The following is a 20,573-nucleotide window of genomic DNA, read 5'->3' as shown; positions in this document are numbered from 1 at the left end:
CCATAAGTACTAGCTATTTGTAACAATTGTAATTTGTTTTCCGACTGTGCACCCCCAAAACATGTAGCTGCATGAAACCCCTGGTTAAATATATGTACATATGTTTGATTTAAATAAATATTTCCTAAAATTATATTCATGATGAAGAGGTTTGTATGTTCACAATATGATTTTAAATATTTTTCCCTCTCATCTTCCTAGACAAAATCCTAAACAAGGAGATCTGAGGTTTACTCACATTAAGACAAAGTTAAGGGCTCTTTGCAATTAGACAGAGACACTCGATCATTGAGAGAAGTGTCTTTATATCTAAATGAAGGACACTTCAGATTGAATTCCTTGGCATCGTTACCAGCCTTCAGAAGAATGTCAGAGGTCTTTTCTGAATAAATGGTTAATATGCACTTGATTTTGAAATAAACTGGGATAGGCCTGCCTTTCATGACTCAGTTGTAATCTTTCAGGATAAATTGACTGTGCAAAGGCTTCATCTGTCCTGCACTCGTGAGATGACAAGGAACAAAAAAGGTGTACGAAATAATAACTTATTTGGATCAACTGTAAGGGAACCTTTGGATTTGATTGGATTTGACCAGACCTCTGTGCATCACGGTCAGATTATCTAGCGAGAGGCAGTTAAAGTTGCACAAAGGAAAACAGCATTTTCCTGAATGGATTTTAATTGTATTTATCAATCGTGTCTGTTGAAAGTTTGACTGCTGCTACAAGATGTATGCTTAAGAGTAAATACAAAGGAGGAATACTTTATGGATGATTGTTTTGCTTGATTGGCCATTCTTCTAATTAATTATAGCACTGGAAAAAATTAAGAGACCACTTAACATTGATTTCTGAACTTCTTAATTTTTCCCAGAGCTGTATATTGATGTTATTATTATTATTATTATTTATGAATCAATGACAGCACAACTTGCTGATGTAACTTAATAGGCTAGATATAAGTTAATAATAATTTAAGAGGGCTCTCCATCACCCTTAGGTTGAAAATATGAAAGCAGAAGCAGCTCTCCATCATGCTAGCAACCTGGTGCTAAGCTTTCGTTTGCATTCCTGTGCAGTGAGGTCATGATATTTTATAACAACTCCAGCATGAGGTTTTCTAAATGGAGTTTCTGCTCTTGTATTTTTTGCTTGTTTTTTGCATGAATGAGGAGATCAGCATAATAGAACCCACAAGTGGGGGAAACTATATTAAATAGAAGATTATGGTAATACGAGAGTCGGAATTCAGCTAACAATGGTCATTGTACAGAAATAATGCATTCCTCTGTGAAAGGAGACACTGTGTGTGTGTGTGTGTGTGTGTGTGTGTGTGTGTGTGTGTGTGTGTGTGCATGTTCAGGAATGTTCCTTACCTTGACATAATTAAAATAAACTACATGGAAAGAAACAATGGTGTAATATCAAGTAGCAGCAATCCCCTTGTGCCTCTGTAGGAGCGGAGGGGTGAACAATGGGCAAGCATGCAGCCAGGGTGCTCCTGCCCTGCCCCAGTGATGTCATTGACCTCTTTAATCAGCCATCTTTTCTTACTGTTGGTCACACAGGAAGACTACAGTCAGGCAACTGAAAACAATAAATAGTTTTCCTGCTCTGTTCATTTTCACAAATGTAAGGTTTTACATGGCCCAAAGGAAATGGGCCCAAAATGTTTTCTGGTAGTATACCGAACTACCGGTAATCTCCGGTTGGTGATTTTGAATTAAGCTGCATTCGTGCCCAGTTTACGGCTTGAAAGGATGACACTGCAGGCTGAGATTTGTCCTGGTTTATGCTGTGGAGCCCAGAATTGCGAATAGTGTGTGACGCACTTCAATGAACTTGCATATTTGTGTAAATTAACCCTGGAGATATTGTGAGAATGTCTACTGGACTCACCAAGTGAACACTGCATACCACTTCAATAGTAACGTGTGGATATGTGTTCATGTAGAGTCAGACACTCAATAAATCTGCTCTAAATTGGTCATAAACAATCCAAATATTGTCGTTACCTGGTTTCCTATTTTAACATCAGGATGAAAATATAGCCGTATTCTTATACAGTACCTACATACATTTATGGACAACAAGAACAAACAAACAAAAAAAATCAGGATGAAATGGTTAAATTGTTCTGTGCACACCATACACAAATGAAATGACATTAACAAACAAATTAAAAAGTGTTTAAAAATATGAAACCCACAAGAGTACATACAATTTTGCGTCTGGGAAAGGTCGTGGAGATTTCAAATGTTTTTAATTAAAAATAAATTCAAGAAGCTACAGAAAACAGGTGGTGTTTCCCCAGCCGCTGCCCCTGGGAGTGCTGGGGATTTACCGTAGTGGGCAGCCAAGTCACCACCGGCGGGGGGCAGAGCGCCCATATGCAGCACGCGTGCAGATTGCGGGCAGGGCCACCTCTCCGCGCGCCACACCACAGGAGGCCTGCGCTGGGCTGGCGGCACCGCGGGTACGCCACAATAAAGACATAATCTGTCCTAATCCTGCCGGGAATTTGTTAAACACTTATATCTGGCTTTCAAAACTTTTCATTACTTTAATATTAACTCGTCTTTTTAAGCCTGCAAAATACAAAAATTACTTTTTTTTTTACATTCATTTGCTCAGCAGTGACTCTCACTTCCAAAGCAGTTTATCCTGCAGTGGGTCAACTCTGAAAACAAAACAAACTTTAATACCATTATTATTATTATTATTATTATTATTATTATTATTATTATTATTATTATTATTATTATTATTATTGTATATATTATTATATATATTATTTGTAATAGTAGTAGTAGTAGTAGTAGTAGGTGTCCAAGTTCAGAAAATTGTCTCTGAATACCTTTATTATATGTTTTTTTGTTTTGTTTTGGATATGATAAAGTCTTGATTTCGACTGAATGGAATATCAAGATATATCTGCAATGTGTGATACAGTTCGATAAACCATTCGACACATGGAATTACACACAAACTGTTTTTGCAGTAGACAATACATTTATTTTCATTCAAAATCAAAAATCACCAAACAATAATACTATAAAAGCTACAAAATAACCTAAACTATAAGAAACAAAGCCTCCATGTTTGAAAGTTAACCGCAGCAGAAGCAGATTAAACTGCCAAACACAATACAAAAAAATTCAAAATGTCATCTTCTAAGTCCGCTGAGCTGTCCGTCAAAGGCCTGTCTCCTGACTTTGAAATGCGTTGCCTATTGGACAGTACCAGGAAAGCATGTTCGATATGTGCTGGAACGTACTCTGGACTTTGACCTTTGCATTCCCAGGTCAAAGGAAAGTAACTCCATAAAAAAGGAAAAGCTGTGTTCTGCTCGGATTAACAGCCGGTTGGACGTCTCTTCCACCCGACATCACCTGCTGCTTGACAGCCCCATGCTGATAAGGAGAAATATTTCCTGTCTCAGACAGACACATCGTATATGAAATTTGTCAGAGGTCAACCGTGGACTGTCCCTTCGCTGACACGCAGTTCTTTACAAATACATGAAAGTCTTGTTAATTTTCTTTTTTTAAATACAAATACTAAAAGGCAAGATTGTATCATAATTATGGTTATTAGTAACTTGTTTTTGTAGAAAATAATATTAGAAATGTATAATTATTTTTATAATTATTAAGATTTATGTAACGGGAACTAATAAGAAATAATTCACAAACCTTATTTAATATATCTATAACAGGCAAATGTAACAAGAAGCTGGAGTAGGTGATTTAGGAGAGAATGGAAAACAGACTAGGATGATTTTAGCTTGATAAAATGCTAATTGTTTTACTCTTCAGCTACTCTAATGCTGGATTCAAGCTGAAATGTGTGTGAAGAGTAAGAGCTGTAAGGCAACAACGCACAAAGAAAAGAAACTTAGATTGTTGTTTTGAAGGCGTGCGGATGTGAAAGGAGGAGATTGACAGCAAAAACAGGAAAACCTGATTAAGAAAGGGCTTTGTGATCTCAGCGGACTGATAACCCGTCTTAGTCAGGGAGCTAAATATGCCGAACAAACCATTAAAGCCTCAGTTGTCAAGCCTTGACGAAGCTGCACGGTTCCTGCTGCTCTCAACACATCACTGTCAATAATGGCATGATTAATAACCAAGTTAGAGGCCCCAGAGAGCTAGAATTCAAATGGAAAAATCAATGCTCCCCGGACATAGGTCTTCAGCTTGAAGTGCGGGGTTTAAAGACATGTGCTGAGTCAAAAGACGGAAAGAATGTCTTCAATAAAGCAGCAGGCACGGCTGTAACAGAAATGTGAGAGTACTTTCTGAGCTTCTTATATTCACTCTCACACAAGGCCTCTACAGACGATTCTATTCTTTGTCCCTTCCAACACAATTGAAATCAAATATTTTGTGGGGGTCCTGTGGCAACACTTTGCCGAGCTCCTGTTCGCAAAGATTGTATTCTTTTTTTCCTCCACCTTCCTGCAGCGTGTACTGTGTCTAACTGGCAGATTGTGCAAGTTAATTAAAACACAATGGGAATGGGAACGTTAAACGCCTGCGGTAACGATGACACTGACAACCCAGGGCAGCTGGCGTAAAAGGTGTCTCTTCAGAAGGGAAAATGAACATATCTGGCTTCTGTGTCTGCGGTACAAGAGGCACACTGACACCCCCCTCAGGTTATTTACAGAATTGGTAGAGCACTGGGTTTCATCCTCATGAAATCTGACAAAATAGTTCCCTTCTCATCAACAAATATCCTAATCAAAATGTCAACAGCATGGACATCTCTCCCCCTCCAACTGTGCTGTTTTAGGAATACAGTTAGTTTTAAAGAAATAAATACAAATGGTGGGCGTCTCTATGTATCTAAAAGAAGTGTGACTTAGTATAGGTTCAGTGGGTGCAGCCAAACCACACATGTCCCTGCGTTCCAGTTCCTGCCTTTGCCCAGTTATTTGCATGTATAAATCAGAGCCTTCTTTGAGAACAGAAGTGTTAAAAATACATACATATTAGAAAACCTGCTCAGTGTACAATGGAATGACAGGTTGTTTGAGGAAAGTTTAAGATAACATTAGCAAAGGTGGATATAAAAGACTCATTGTTCCAGTTCAGTGTCATTGCTAAACGGTAATGAGCTTTTTACATGTATAGGTTTAAAGAAAAAAAAATATGTTGTAAGGCTTCTCTGGGTTACTGTGATGTGTGACAGGTATGTGCCAGTGACATGATTAACCACATTAAAGGTGACAGCTTCTGGGGGTCTGTAGTTTCAGATGCTACTCAACAGTTAATATGTTTATAGGGTTTGCAACATCAAAGGTGTGAAGTTTGGACAGGTTCATGCTTATCAATTTATTTACATTAAATAAAGACATTGTCCTCCAATACTACTGTAAAAACATAACAGCTTGATAGTCAATAATAATAATAATAAACTACTACAGAACTGTTGTTAGAAGTTGTACATTTCCAAGTCCTGTTAATTTATAACCAATGAATCATTATTTCCTATGCATTATTACTACTAATTGGAAGTTTATCATGTAATAGTAATAACTACTGTACTCTTTATGAGGTCTTAAACACATATATATGGTTCATTTAAGCAAAATATACAAAATACAAAGATCATTCCAGCAACTGGTAAGTCATCATCATAATGCATTTGTTGAATGTAGAAAATGTTTTTGTGTGTCTTATAATTAAGGCTTAGAAAGTCATACTAATGTGAGAGTACAAACAGCAGGCCTTTTAGTACTGTCTTAACCCTCACTGTTAACATATCAATCTTCCAGAAGGAACAGGGGTGACGAATGCATCGCAGGCCATGGACGCCCCACGGTCAGCTTGTTCTCCTGAGATGCAAAGGTCTGTGGCTGGAAAACATTTTGTTTGGGGAACATTTCTGTTGTTTCTTCATATGAAACAACTGTTGGAGAGAAAATATGGCAGGGATAAAGAATGCTAAATTGTTTACTGTCTATCCGTTAAATTGACACAGAAATGGATAACCAGTGTTTTGTGTTTGTTTAAAATACAGAAAAAAGGTATTATTTTATTTGCTTAGATTATCTTTATTCTAAACATTTATTTTGTGTTATATCATCTAATAGTTGTACACATCTTCCTGTGTTTTTGAAAATTGTCAATGTATACAATAAGGGCTTTTACACGGCCATTTCTGATCCGGATCAAACGTATCGAAGTAAAAATTTACATATTTTTTTGCAACCGAAGCATTTTAAATAAATATACAAACATTTTTTGCTAACATAAAATAAGTTTTTTCGCAGACAAAATATTTTAAATTAAAATATATTTATGTCAACATAATGTAACAAGCAATGTTAATTTTAACAGTATTTGCGCACCTAATGCTATGCTGTGAATAGTCACTAACTGATATATAGAATCTAAGCTAATAATTGTACATCAATAATTGGTTTTTAATCCAAAATATTATTAAGGCAACAATATAATTTTTAAATAATATATCTACCTTTGCCCTCAGCTATAACATGCTTAACCAGCTATAAACAGCAATAGCAGGTGCACCTTCTTTAAATGTTAAGGAGCCCAGTAATATAGATGACTGTTCGTTATTACTTTCCACATCCAAAGAAATACTACATTTTAATTTGAAGCTGGACATCATGGGGGGTGTGTATAGTTCATTTTCATTTTTCCTCAATCAAATCAAGTCTATGCTTTAGGCCTTTGAGAAAATAATGTTTTGTGCGACGAAAATTTTAAATTAATTGGTGTGTGTGTACTAAAAAATCAGAAGGGTAAACAAGTTGAGTTAGTGCTATAATTATTTCCATAATTACTTGAAAAGGATGCCCGAAATAACCTGTTCTCTGTCACTTTTCGGTTTTGTTGTGGTTGTAAATCAAACCATTGATAATTCAGTTATAAAGGCTGTGAAAAAAAGCACACACACTCTGTAAGGGTCGCAGCTCGTCAGTATTCAAAGTGTCTGTTCACGGCGTCTCAGACTTGACGTAAGTTTTGGTTACTCTCCTTATGAAAGACCCCCTTTTTTTTCCCCCAGCATCATGAACTCAAGTTACCCTCAGCTGGAAAGTGTTTGGCCTTGCAGGAGAAAACTATCCCCACCCACGGAGGAAAAAGAAAGAAATGGGAAAAAAAGGGAATCAGACTGATTCTGGACTATCTTGATGCAAGAAGTTGAGGTAATGTGGAGACATAAAGACATAAAGGTGCAGCATGAAAAGTAGATGTATTTCTACTGTTCAACACATGTGATAACATATCTATGGTCTGTGGCAAGATATCTAGATAGATTATATATAAAAACCCAGTTCCTTTGCTTTCCACTTCCCAGGAAAAGAGCATTGAAATTCATAGGTTTCTCGTTACTTTTATACAAATTTTCGCTTGCAAACACCAAAACGAACAAAATCGATAAAACAATAAGAAATATGGTTTTGTTATACCTAAGTGTAACACATAATTTCTCTTAAATCGGTGACGCTGGGATCTCTTATCAGTGCCCTGATTGCTGCTCTTGGTGATTTGCATAAGTTCTCTCTAGGTTTTATAGGAGTGATCGTCAACATATTATGGTATTAGTGTAAATTATCGTCAGAAGATATATATGTTGTTTATTATTTCAAAGTCCAGCTCCCAACACAACTCTTCAGGCCTGGCTGAGTGAATCCCTCTATCTGTACGCCTTGGTCTTCTGTCACGCATAGGTTTACAGCCTCCTGACTTTGACATTTTATCTCTTGGTGGTTATAAATGTTGTTGGGCTCCAGTACGTCACTGCTCTCCTTGAACAAGTACTACAGACCAGTTCTGTTCAGCTTTCCCTGGTTCTCAGAAATTCCTGCAATGAAAAAAATACATCCTAGCCTCAATATTTATTAGATTTTTGCATTTGTGGTGGGTAGGGAGTTTCACAGAGAGATATCTGTTTGAAAATAATGGGAAGGAATAATAAAAAACCTACACACACACTGAACTTTGAATCAAGTCATTATCTTCTTAAATGATCCCATCGTATACTTAACATTATGTAAAAATAATAATTTTCTCCAATGCAAAATGCCGCAATGTAACACTGGACCATTGGCAAATGGAATTGACAATTGGCCGATGGGTTGAGTTTTTGATCTGTTGTAGGCCATAGCTGCCTAGCAAAAGATAATTATTAAATATCCTTTTCATAACATTTAAACAGCACCATATTTAACAAGGGTCGCAACCTCTGGAAGGTTTGTGAACTACCTGCAGATTGTTTATTCGCAGTGAATGCAACACCATGGCAATATTTGGAAATTTGATATATTGTATGTAGAAATCAACTTGTTTTTTCCTGTTTTTTTCCTGTCATGACCATCTTGTCTCACATGCAAATCATAGCATATCAGTCAGGTCCCTATCTCTGCTGGGAAGCCACAGGAGGATACAAATCAACTGATATGCAAATTTACAAGTGCAGTGTGAGGTCATAGCAACCTGATAGACCTGTGCTGTGCTTTCTGGAGAAAGAAAAAACGACTTGCTTTTAAATCTTTCAGCTGTGTGCTTCATAGTGTGGAAATAATATTTTACTTTTTCCTCACCCAGAAGACGTTTAAGCACAATAACATTAGTTAGTACACTTAGACCTTCTGTGCTGTGTGTCTACACACTGAATGTAATCGAAAACCTATTGAGGATTGCTTTGCCAACCACTTTTTCTTCTCCTGACTGAAAACCGAAATACAGTATATGAAGGAAATCCCCAAACAACTTAGAGTTTAATACTGCATTTATTAAAGTGGCCATATTGCTCTGACTGTCTTAATATTATATTTGGCTTCTGAGAATGAAATTGTAGGCTTGATCAGATAGGGGGAGGTTTCACTTCAGCGCTGCACAGCTGTTTCTGGTTTTGGGAAGCTCAAGTTAAATAGACTCGTAAGTTCTTGTCCGATCTTCTGTCTCTCCTCAACTGTGAAGAGAAAGCGGTAGCCTGAGATTTTTTTAGAATCAGTCCTAGACAGCTACTGCCAAAGTTTGCCGCTGAAATCAAGACCAATTGGGAGCCAGGGTACATATCGCTCTACAACAGGCATTCATTAGAGGTTAATAAAAATTCAGAAACCGAGCCAGATTTCAGCTGTCCATGGACACCAGCCGAGAGAGTCACTTCACATGCAGCGTCTGAAGACCGAACATTTTTGAGCTCGTCCTGGAGAATATGCAAAGCTATTTCTGGAATAAGCAATGTGGCTGGCAGGGCAGTGGAGTGGTAGATGCTGAACTGATTTATGATACAAATACGTTAGAAATGTTTGGAGAACATTTTCAAGGAATTAAAAACATTTGTGTGTGTGTGCCTGTGTGTAAATGCTCAGGTTTGTCTGTACTGTTATTGAAGCCCTATATTTTTGAATCCGCAATTGTCGATCCGCTTGACTCAACACCACGATCCTTGCACCGGCACAGAAGAGATCAAAACCATATATAGGAGTCTACTAACAACATCTGCTTCTTTTCACATTGCAAGCAGCACAGCTTAAATATCCGAAACAGCACAGATGCAGTTCATGCTGACAAAAAACTGCTATCTCCTACGGGCCCTGTCCAGCCATAAAAACTGTGATGTCATGGGCATGCAAAGGAAATATTGGCTAACTTTGAACCCAACGTACCCTTGTACAATCACACCCAGACTCCTTGGAAGAAGTTATTTTAAAATCAGCTAGTGACTTGTTTCCAGATTCAGACTAGTCATTTCTGCACTGTGGTGGCTAACCTGCCCCTGCCTCTGCTGTAGGGAACTTATCAATTACTGTCACATACCTGTTAAATCAGCTAGCGATTGGCATCTACAGCTCAGAACATAATAAATCTTAACGTGGTGTATAAAGACATTTCCCCAACACATTTATCATTCACTTTAAATTCCTGAACTAAAGTGCTGCACTGAACTGCACTGAACTGTATTTATTGGACATGCAGTGAGTCACTTTTCTAAGAGAGTTGATGGGATTCTTCATTGTGTTGACAAGATGTGCGGTTACTTTTGAGACACCCATCCCCGCACCCCAATCCATTATATAATCTCCACTCTACAGCCATAATCCTCATTGACATCTCACTTTCACTCCTAACGGCTATTAATCCATTTAAGCTCTTAAGGATCAAGACCAAATACTACCCTTCTGAGAGTTTACCACAGTAAATGTGCACAGCAAGTTTGACAGTTTACCTGTGGTTTTCCATGGTTTACATCGTGGTTACCTACACCTCTCCATGCTTAAAATAAAGTACATTAAATATTAATTTAGTAAGACATTGAAAGAGTGGGAGAGATCTGAACAGGTGTTTTATTAATGTAAATATGAAGTCATATTCAGGGCAGACAGAAGGTCTCTGGGGAAAAACCAACAGAAGCTCTAACTTCTGGCTTGGGCTGAAATGTAGACAAACACACACACATACACGCACACACACTGACATACACTTTTCAAAGTAGTCTTTCCTTAAAATTGTATTTGTTTGGCTCTTCTCAAAACATTGACGATTGATTGATGAGGAGTTACAAAAGATTAAACATCAGTATGTATCTGCAGATATAGGACCATAAAAGCAACCTTATTTCAACTGATATCGTGTCTTTATTTGTAGGATATTGGGAGTGGGCTTGACGCTCTCTCTTTGAGAAAGTGCGTGGCAGCACTCCAGCGTCTTGGTGTGATGTCGGACGAGGAATGATTCCGCCAATGGGATTTGTATAATCCCTGCTCAGTGCCGACTTCCAGGGGGCTTCTGGCAAGGAGCCAGTGGCTAATGCTGTCCACAAGACCCACACAAATAGAGAGGACTGGAAGAAAAAGGGAGAGATTTCTCGGCATTTGGAGAATGGCCAAGCCTGAAGGGGCTGCAACGCTAGAAAGAAAGGAAAATAAATAAACAAAGAAATAAATAAATAAAAATAAATCAAAGAAAGAAGCACAGCTGCTTTTCTGGACAAGGAGCATCTTGATAGGAGTCCTGAAATATGATGATTATATAGAACAATGAAGGTAACAGATTTCAGCCCACAATTCTGTAAACCATTACTTTTATTATCCAAACTAAGTAAGACTTTTGAACAATGCCGATGTGCTTTAGTTTAGTTTGCATATCCACATATCTAACCCTGCCTGGGACCATTGGTGCTCGTCAAGTATTAGAATTCGCCAACCGAGATGCACATTTTGGGAAATCCGAACATCGCCGGTGGAATGTGATGGGGTAAACACTAGCAAACAAAAAGAACCTCTCAGTGGATCACCATCAACAAGAAGGTGAACCCAAGACAACCCTACTGGCGCTAATGAGACTGCACGTAATAAACAAGTTATTCCCCCACCTGTGCATCTCTCTCCCTTGAGCATTTCATTGATTCAGAGAAAAGCAATAATGTTGATCAGGGAAGGCTTCAAGTTGGGCAAGTTTAATGTTCTACATCAAGTTGTCACAGAACAGCCCCCTCTCCCCCTCACCTCCCCCTCAACCCCCTCTCCACCTCCTCGTCAACTGACACACACAGGCACGCGCACAGGTATGCAAACAATACACAGCCGTAAATCACAACAACAGGGGACACATTTTTCAACTCACTTTCAGTGGAATTGTATCTTTGAAGGGATGACAGTCTAAGCTGTGGCAGACTTTGCTGAAAAGCAGTTGACCTGGTTAGGGTGCGGGTGCTGACTGCTCCGCCTTGGGCAGGAAGAGCAGGTTGGGTGACTCCATCTCATACTGGAAAGACAACGCATTGAGGTGATAACCTGTGCCTCAAGGACTTTTAGCTTATCTCTGAAAGTGGTGGCTTCAATTAGGGATATGAATGAGGACAAAATGGTCTTGTCAGTACTCTGATTTAACCTTTTACCCTCTCTGCACTTTTTAATGGCACAAGAAGTCCAGAATGGCGCAATTAGACTGAAGCAGAAAGTCAGAAAATGCTACACCTGCTCTAGGGAAGCCATTTCTATTGGCATTGCAAGGGACACAAGGCAAACTCAGTTACTGACATGTGTAGAGTCAGATTGCGGACTCTTTTCATATTGGGGAAAAGGACAAAGCATTCAATTATTTTGCAGGATGACCACCAGAGTAACAAGGTTTTCTACACCAGGCCTAAAGGTTAAGACACTTGCCTCAATAAAGACAAAGATTCTGTGACAGGAACGAGCAGCAATCCTGCTTATTGCAGTCTTCAATACGCCAAAGAGTGCCACCTCTCAAACGTTGTCATTGCTACGTGTGATTCCAGAACGTGTCTATTCACCTGCATTTAAAAGTCACATTCACGTTCCAATGTCAACATTGCACTTCTCAGAACCACTCCAATGAACCACTCTTGTTCAGACAACAACCTACGCTCACATCTTGGCAAAGAGGATGAGACATGAAACAAAGAGGACATCTGCTCATCCAAAATCTTAAAGTCCAAGGCAAAAGAACTCTGAATGAAGAACACTACAAAATAGACACCAAGATTAAAAAATTGTTTCATTGAACCCAAGACTATGTACCAATCTACAGTAGTTCATCCTTTGTTGCTCTTGTATCTTCCACTTTTGTAGATTTAGAGTTTAATCTGCAATGAAATAAAACAGTTCTTCCAAAGCTTAATACATAAGAAGAACTGTAATATCCCTGAAAAATTTTAATTCAGCAAGGAATCATGTTCAACTCATTATACTCTTTAAAGATGGCCACTTGATCTCTAGTGTTTACATATACAGTTAGATTTTTATAGTTTATAGCCCCTTCTGTATGATATTTAGATATTTTGGGTCATTGGTTTGTATTTTGCAAGACAAAAGCCATTACTGCCATCTACTGATTGAAATGAACCACTGCCTCTTTTGGCTTTCTACATTGCTTTCCGTTTCAGCTTCTACACAACAGGCTTTCTATTCGCACCTTCATAATACTATGCATTTTCACAGGCAAGCCACAAGTGAACAATGACATCAAGAAAAAAAGAAAGGTTTCACATCAAACCTTATTCATTGTCTTTCACAGACAGGCTTTGTACAGTAGTTCAGTAACCATCTGAAAATTATTATGACACTCATTGTGTAAAAACAAAACAAAATGACAGCAACAATGGTGTATTTCAACAGTCTAAGATACGTCATTCCTTACCAAGATGATTAGAAATACAAGAGAAACCGTAAGGCTTTTGGATCTCAGTGTGGGAACTGTTGTTGTATAGTTTTCAATGGACCTCGCTGCTTTCGGATTCTTGGATCCGAAAACAAGTTGGATTGATTGAAGAATGCGGACAGCTGATGCGAGGGAATTGAATCTTAGCATGAAACGGATTGTGATTTTACTCTTTGGACGCAGCTGGATCTCTGACATGGGGCACAGAGCTGCAGGACAGCCGAGGAAACAAAACAAAACAGAAATACATCTTGTAGTAGAAAACACATGGTGGGGTTGTGAAGGGAAACTGCACAATGCACTCAATAAACTGGAGCTTAAACACTTTTAAGAGAGTGCAACCTCATGCCAATATGGAGAAAAGCTGAAGATCCACAGGGGAGAGAACAACTCAGTCTAATCTCCTGGAGGCAATGGAGAAAAGGCTCAATGTTTTATACTTTCTGCCTGGAACACACACACCTTATGTACTTAACAAGAGTATTGATCTTTGCCCCCTCCCCCTCCCAACATTATAATTAGGTCTATACAGTGAGGGAAAAAAGTATTTGATCCCCTGCTGATTTTGTACGTTTGACAAAGAAATGATCAGTCTATAATTTTAATGGTAGGTGTATTTTAACAGTGAGAGACAGAATAACAAAAAAAAAATCCAGAAAAACGCATTTCAAAAAAGTTATAAATTGATTTGCATGTTAATGAGGGAAATAAGTATTTGACCCCTTCGACTTAGTACTTGGTGGCAAAACCCTTGTTGGCAATCACAGAGGTCAGACGTTTCTTGTAGTTGGCCACCAGGTTTGCACACATCTCAGGAGGGATTTTGTCCCACTCCTCTTTGCAGATCCTCTCCAAGTCATTAAGGTTTCGAGGCTGACGTTTGGCAACTCGAACCTTCAGCTCCCTCCACAGATTCTCTATGGGATTAAGGTCTGGAGACTGGCTAGGCCACTCCAGGACCTTAATGTGCTTCTTCTTGAGCCACTCCTTTGTTGCCTTGGCTGTGTGTTTTGGGACATTGTCATGCTGGAATACCCATCCACGACCCATTTTCAATGCCCTGGCTGAGGGAAGGAGGTTCTCACCCAAGATTTGACAGTACATGGCCCTGTCCATCGTCCCTTTGATGCAGTGCAGTTGTCCTGTCCCCTTAGCAGAAAAACACCCCCAAAGCATAATGTTTCCACCTCCATGTTTGACGGTGGGGATGGTGTTCTTGGGGTCATTCCTCCTCCTCTAAACACGGCGAGTTGAGTTGATGCCAAAGAGCTTGATTTTGGTCTCATCTGACCACAACACTTTCACCCAGTTCTCCTCTGAATCATTCAGATATTAATTAGCAAACTTCAGACTGGCCTGTACATGTGCTTTCTTGAGCAGGGGGACCTTGCGGGCGCTGCAGGATTTCAGTCCTTCATGGCGTAGTGTGTTACCAATTGTTTTCTTGGTGACTATGGTCCCAGCTGCCTTGAGATCATTAACAAGATCATCCCGTGTAGTTCTGGGCTGATTCCTCACCGTTCTCATGATCATTGAAACTCCACGATCTTGCATGGAGACCAGACCAAGGGAGACTGACAGTTATTTTGTGTTTCTTCCATTTGCGAATAATCGCACCAACTGTTGTCACCTTCTCACCAAGCTGCTTGGCGATGGTCTTGTAGCCCATTCCAGCCTTGTGTAGGTCTACAATCTTGTCCCTGACATCCTTGGACAGCTCTTTGGTCTTGGCCATGGTGGAGAGTTTGGAATCTGATTGATTGATTGTGTCTGTGGACGGGTGTCTTTTATACAGGTAACGAGCTGAGATTAGGAGCACTCCCTTTAAGAGAGTGCTCCTAATCTCAGCTCGTTACCTGTATAAAAGACACCTGGGAGCCAGAAATCTTGCTGATTGATAGGAGATCAAATACTTATTTTACTCATTAACATGCAAATCAAGTTATAACTTTTTTGAAATGCGTCTTTCTGGATTTTTTTGTTGTTATTCTGTCTCTCACTGTTAAAATACACCTACCATTAAAATTATAGACTGATCATTTCTTTGTCAGTGGGTAAATGTACAAAATCAGCAGGGGATCAAATACTTTTTTTCCTCACTGTATATGAATACCACAGGATAAACACATCAATATGTCATGCACTTCATTTGAGTTCTGGTGTTAATCACATGTATAACAGGGGATGGGTCAGGTTTTAGGGTTACGGTAGGGTTTAGGGTTAGGGTTCATGTGCTCAACATCAGAACTCAGATGATGTTCATGAGGTATTGATGTTTTAATCTTGTGGTATTCATATATCAATTCATGAGGAATCACAGTACCTTATTAAAAAATGTTACCGATAAAATTAAAAAAGGCTGCTAAACTATGTGACCGTTTTGTAGTAAAACTTTTTAGATTTTTCTATTTAAAATAAAAACTGAATATGCCTAAAATGTATCTAATTCCCACCTTATTTGCTAAAGTCATTATGTGATATGTGATACGTTTTTAAATTAATTTATCTAAGATCAGTAGCTAAGCTGTGATTTAGCAGGCTATCCTAAGGAACAGTTCGATGAAGAAACAGATGGCAAAGTACATAATGGACACAGATGGTTACAGATTGTAACAAATCTTTACAGTAAAGGAACTGAAAAAGCTTGATGCTTTACAGGAATCTAGTCCACCGTTTTGATTGTAATAGCTTTCAAGTCATTTATTTTAATGAAGCAATGGACTTGTACTTCTTTCGCTTGAGATCACATCCAATCTTTTTGAGCCCTGAAACACCCATGTAACAGAACAGACCTTATTTATTGGTATATACACTACATGTATATATATATATAAAAAGGTTTACTACGCCAGATCCATTTGCAGTAGTGCCACTTATGCTTCTATGAGTGATTGACAGCTCACACATTTTTTTTATTTAATGGGGCCCAAGTTCAATAGCACCCTCTTGTGGATTTTAACAAGGAGTTATCCTGTGAAGACAGCAGAAACAAACCCATTATAGATCACATCTATGCAAGGAAACTACTCCAAAAACAAAGTACACAGTGAATTGAATATCCCCTTCAAAATCTAATTCAAAGACATCTGCTTACAAAACAGTTTTGTTGTCTTCATTCACCTGTCAACAACAATAATAATATTAATAAACCAGAAAACAGTCAAATGAAAGTGTAAAGTAAAAACGCAAGTGTAAAGTAAAGTGTAAAGTAAAGTGTAAAGTAGAATCCTTTTATCTCATCTCACATCTCTTCCCACTGTCCCTTCAGAGCATTCTGGTCTTCCTGCACCAGAAGATTAGCTGTAGGTCCTCTCAGCTCCCCTTTCTCCACAGCCCACTGCTTTTGAACCACCTCTAAGGGGTGGAATGACCTTCCGCTGAGGACAGGACGGCACAGTCCCTGACCACCTTCTGGTGTCGGCTCAAGATACCCCTGTTCAGACTGTACCAGTAAAACTGCCAATATTGTCCTTCTTATTAAACCAACATGCTCCCTTCATGCCATGCACCCTACCACTCAGCACACACCAGGGATGGAACTCTATTTTGATGTACACTTGTTTCAGCTCATTTGTATTAAGATGTAGGCTTGTACTTTACACTTATTTTATTTAATGCACTTTCCTTTCTTGTGAAAACTAAGTAGCCCTGGGTAAAAGTGTCTGCTAAAAAATAACTACTACTACTACTACTAGTACTATTACTAATAATAATCCTGGCTAGCATGGTGATGGTTTTCACATTGATTTACTCTCCTAAAGCAGAGCTTGACACTGACACCTACAGTCATATCAGGAAATTAAATGTAGACATCAAGCCCTGGTTTTGCAATTACAGCACTCCGGTTCTTGGCCGTGGGAAGCAGCTCTGAAGCCGGGGGAAAAAGTGAACTGCGAGTTCTGGACCGGTTTCTGTAAAAGGAAACCGATGCCATCGTGATTGGCTGTCAGCATTCTCGAGTCGCTTGCGTGCGTTTGATCGCTGGTGTCATTTTTACACTGTCTGCCATTGCGACAGGACTCCGCTCGCCTCCCGAACAGTGGTAAGAAGATCGTCTTCAAAATCCAACGGCAGGGGAGACTGCTGGAGCTCAATGGGACACCATCCTTGTTTTTTTTCCATAGCAATGCCGTCTGGCCTGTGTGCGTCTTTACCATGACTAATATTGGGCCAAACCATAACATTTAATATTACTAAGCTGCCTGTGTCTTCTGTGTTGGTGTTGGCAGTGGCTCTGAGCTATAATGTAGATTGAAAGACTAAATTACTCCAACAATGTTTCTTAATGCCGAGTTCCATTCCAGCTCCCGAATAAAGCGGTCTAAAGCTGTTCTCCTACCATAGCTCAAAGCATTCTGGGCGACACTTTGGTTGGTCTCGGGATGAACAGTACCGTGGGTGGCAGGAAATCTATTTGTATCGTGAATATTAAAATGGCAGGCCAAATGTAATATGCTTTTTTTGATTTAGCTAAAGCTGATGTGTTGATTATACTATGAGTAAACCGAATGCCAGTTTGACTTATATTTTATATTTCTACAACAATCCTTTCACCAAACTGGGACAGCAATTTGTTGGAATTCCTGGTTCAAAATACAGAGTAATAATAAGTGGTCCACTAACACCAATTAAAAATCCCTATATTAATCAGACCCAGTCTTGCTTGGTCTCTGAGATCGTGTTTGTGCCTTTCTGTATTAATGAACAAATAAAATAAGGGGTGCCAATCAGATTAATACTGATCCGAAACTGGGTCTGCTTATCTCCATATATCTGTTCTCAGTTTTTCATTCTAATGAATCCTTCTAGGCAGGCTCATTTAACTTTTTACACAGAATCTGGGTAATATAAATGAGTAATAGTTGATTATGTAACCATTTTCCAAGTGAGGGAACATGGTTTTAACTGACTAAATTTCCCATTGTTTACGCAGATCTACAGCATCCCTGTATTAAATTGCAGGTTGTTAATGCCCTCCAAAGATCGCTCCCATACTTGTTCACAATCTCCCAGCAACCACTGAAGCGCGGACAACAGAAGGATAACATTTCGGTCGTTATGTGATATTCTGTAACACTTGGAAATACATGTAATGGTATTTTTTTTTTAAATGCTGCCAGGGAATTCCCCTTCCCATTACGAAGATTAGTGAGATTGGAAATGGAAAACTCAAAACCCTTGAAGAAATGTTTTGTAAAAACCTCTTTCTTTTTTTTAAGATTTCCAATGTCTTTTTACATTTTAGGTACCATGCAGATTAACTCTGTAATATAATAGAACTATAGAAAGTATATATCTACTAATAAGTACTACATATAAAGGCCATTCATGGTGTTACTAAACTATAAGTATAATAATGAAGTATAAGTTATTTAAAAGGTTGCAAGTTGAGTTGAACTGTGCCTTCCAGTCATCTATGCTAAATCTTGATGAAAGAGTTTGACTAAGCAAGCTTTAGTGACTGCCTCCACAAGATTAGTGACTAAAAATCAAAGTAAATGATACAGCTTTGGGGAGGGGCGTGGTCAAAGACAATGCTAGTGTAGCTAACACTAGATCTTACTGATTAGCAGATTATGCAAGTTGGTTATGCTGATTTGCAGTGAAAAAAAAAGACAGCTGTGTTATTTTTAGTCAGTTAGTAGAATGTCTTTGTCACACTTGAGGGTAGGCATGTGTCCAAACACCTCTGCTGTGCGCGGAGACTCAGCTTGCCTGCAGCTGTCCCCACTCACTCCGATTGTATCTCTTCAACTTGAATGCATTTATATTTCAGTTGAGCAATTCTCCTTAAGAGCTTGTCAGAATGAAACTGCACAGTGTTTCCTTGAACAAAAAACAACCAAACAGGAAACTTAGTCTAAGTGTCTTTAATTGGATGTAAAATACAGTTCTGTCAAGACCACAATGCATTGCAACATTCACCAATTAAGAGTTTGGGGGCTTGGAATGCATTTAGAAATAAAACAAACAAACCAAAATAAGATTTGCAGTAGTCCATGAAATGCCCACCAGGCAGTTGGCATAATTCGGACCAACAAAACAAAAATCTCAAAGGAGAAGTCAGCTTTTTTCCCCTGGCATTTTTGTTTCTACTTTCAGGCTACGGCTGACCTTTATTCATGACATAGCTCCATTACAATGCTGGATCAACTTGTTTCCCCTTCAAACTAAAGTTGCGCACATTCCTTCTATTACCTCTTCATTTGTCTCATTACCTCTTTCTGGGTGATTGACAATGATCAGATCGAAACACGTGCTGCTCAGCAGGTGTGTACAGGGTCACACAGGCAAATAAAACCATTTAAATACCAGAGGCCTTAATGTCAAATTACTGCACCCTCCCATTATCATTTCTCCACCTCCCAAAATGAATATATCGATATTACACTTGCAGCATGTCCATTTTTTTTTCATTTCAGCCATTAACAGGCATGCTTCATACACAGCGCCGATCATTTGCAATACTAATTGCTCAGCACCATAAAAATTAAAAGGGGAAATACAAGCCTGTGCCATTTGCGATGACGCAGGTACTGATTGCTGTTAGGCACGCATCACTGGGCCAAGAAACTGTGGCATCCCACCAAGGTCTCCCCACTCCGCTGCTGCTTAAATATCACGAATTCATCCAGAAAATGAGCGGCAACCACTTAATTGCACACCGCGGTGATTCATACCCCGCTGCCCTTTTCCCAAATGCCCCATAAATTAGGGAGATGACAATCTGTTCGTTCATTCATTCATTCATTCATGAATCCATCCGTTCCTCTGGTCGTTTATGAATGTATCAGTGAGGCCACCAAAGACGAATACAGGTGTGTCGCTGTCAGATATTCTTAACACTCTGTAGTATAAGTTGTGAAAAATATATAAAATAAGACCACTGATGCAGACATGATCTAAAGTTGTGTTTCCATTACAAATGTAACTGCTCGCTAAGCACCCTCTTGTTTATATTGCACGGATCCCACAATATCGCTCATTTTCCTTGCTTTGCTGTAGGCCTTTGTAATACTGAGCTTGAACACATTCTTTCCTATTGGAAGCAATATGTGGCTGTATTTAGAAACATAAGGAAAGCGCATGAAATCCAATAACTTCTCGAATCTCTGGTCTTCCTCCTGTCGCCACTACTACTCTCGGCCCTGGTCTTCATTTCCTAATTGGGAACTATTTATAATTTGTTTTTTAAACCGACATCTGGAAATGTAATGTTTCTTCTTAGAAAGCTCCACCACCTGCCAAAAACTGGGGGGAAAAAGTGTTTTCTTTGTTGAGCACTGTCACATTAATATTTACTTACTAAGGAAGCAAGTACGTAGTGCCTTGTGCAATTACATGCTTCATTTGGTAACCAAGGAAGAAAACTCCATGTGCTGAAAAGAAACAATCCCACTA

This window comes from Amia ocellicauda, chromosome 7, assembly GCF_036373705.1.
Source record: "Amia ocellicauda isolate fAmiCal2 chromosome 7, fAmiCal2.hap1, whole genome shotgun sequence".
In the NCBI taxonomy this organism is placed as follows: domain Eukaryota; kingdom Metazoa; phylum Chordata; class Actinopteri; order Amiiformes; family Amiidae; genus Amia; species Amia ocellicauda.
The sequence above is the reverse complement of the archived record's forward strand: the minus strand, read 5'-3'. Positions refer to the sequence as shown.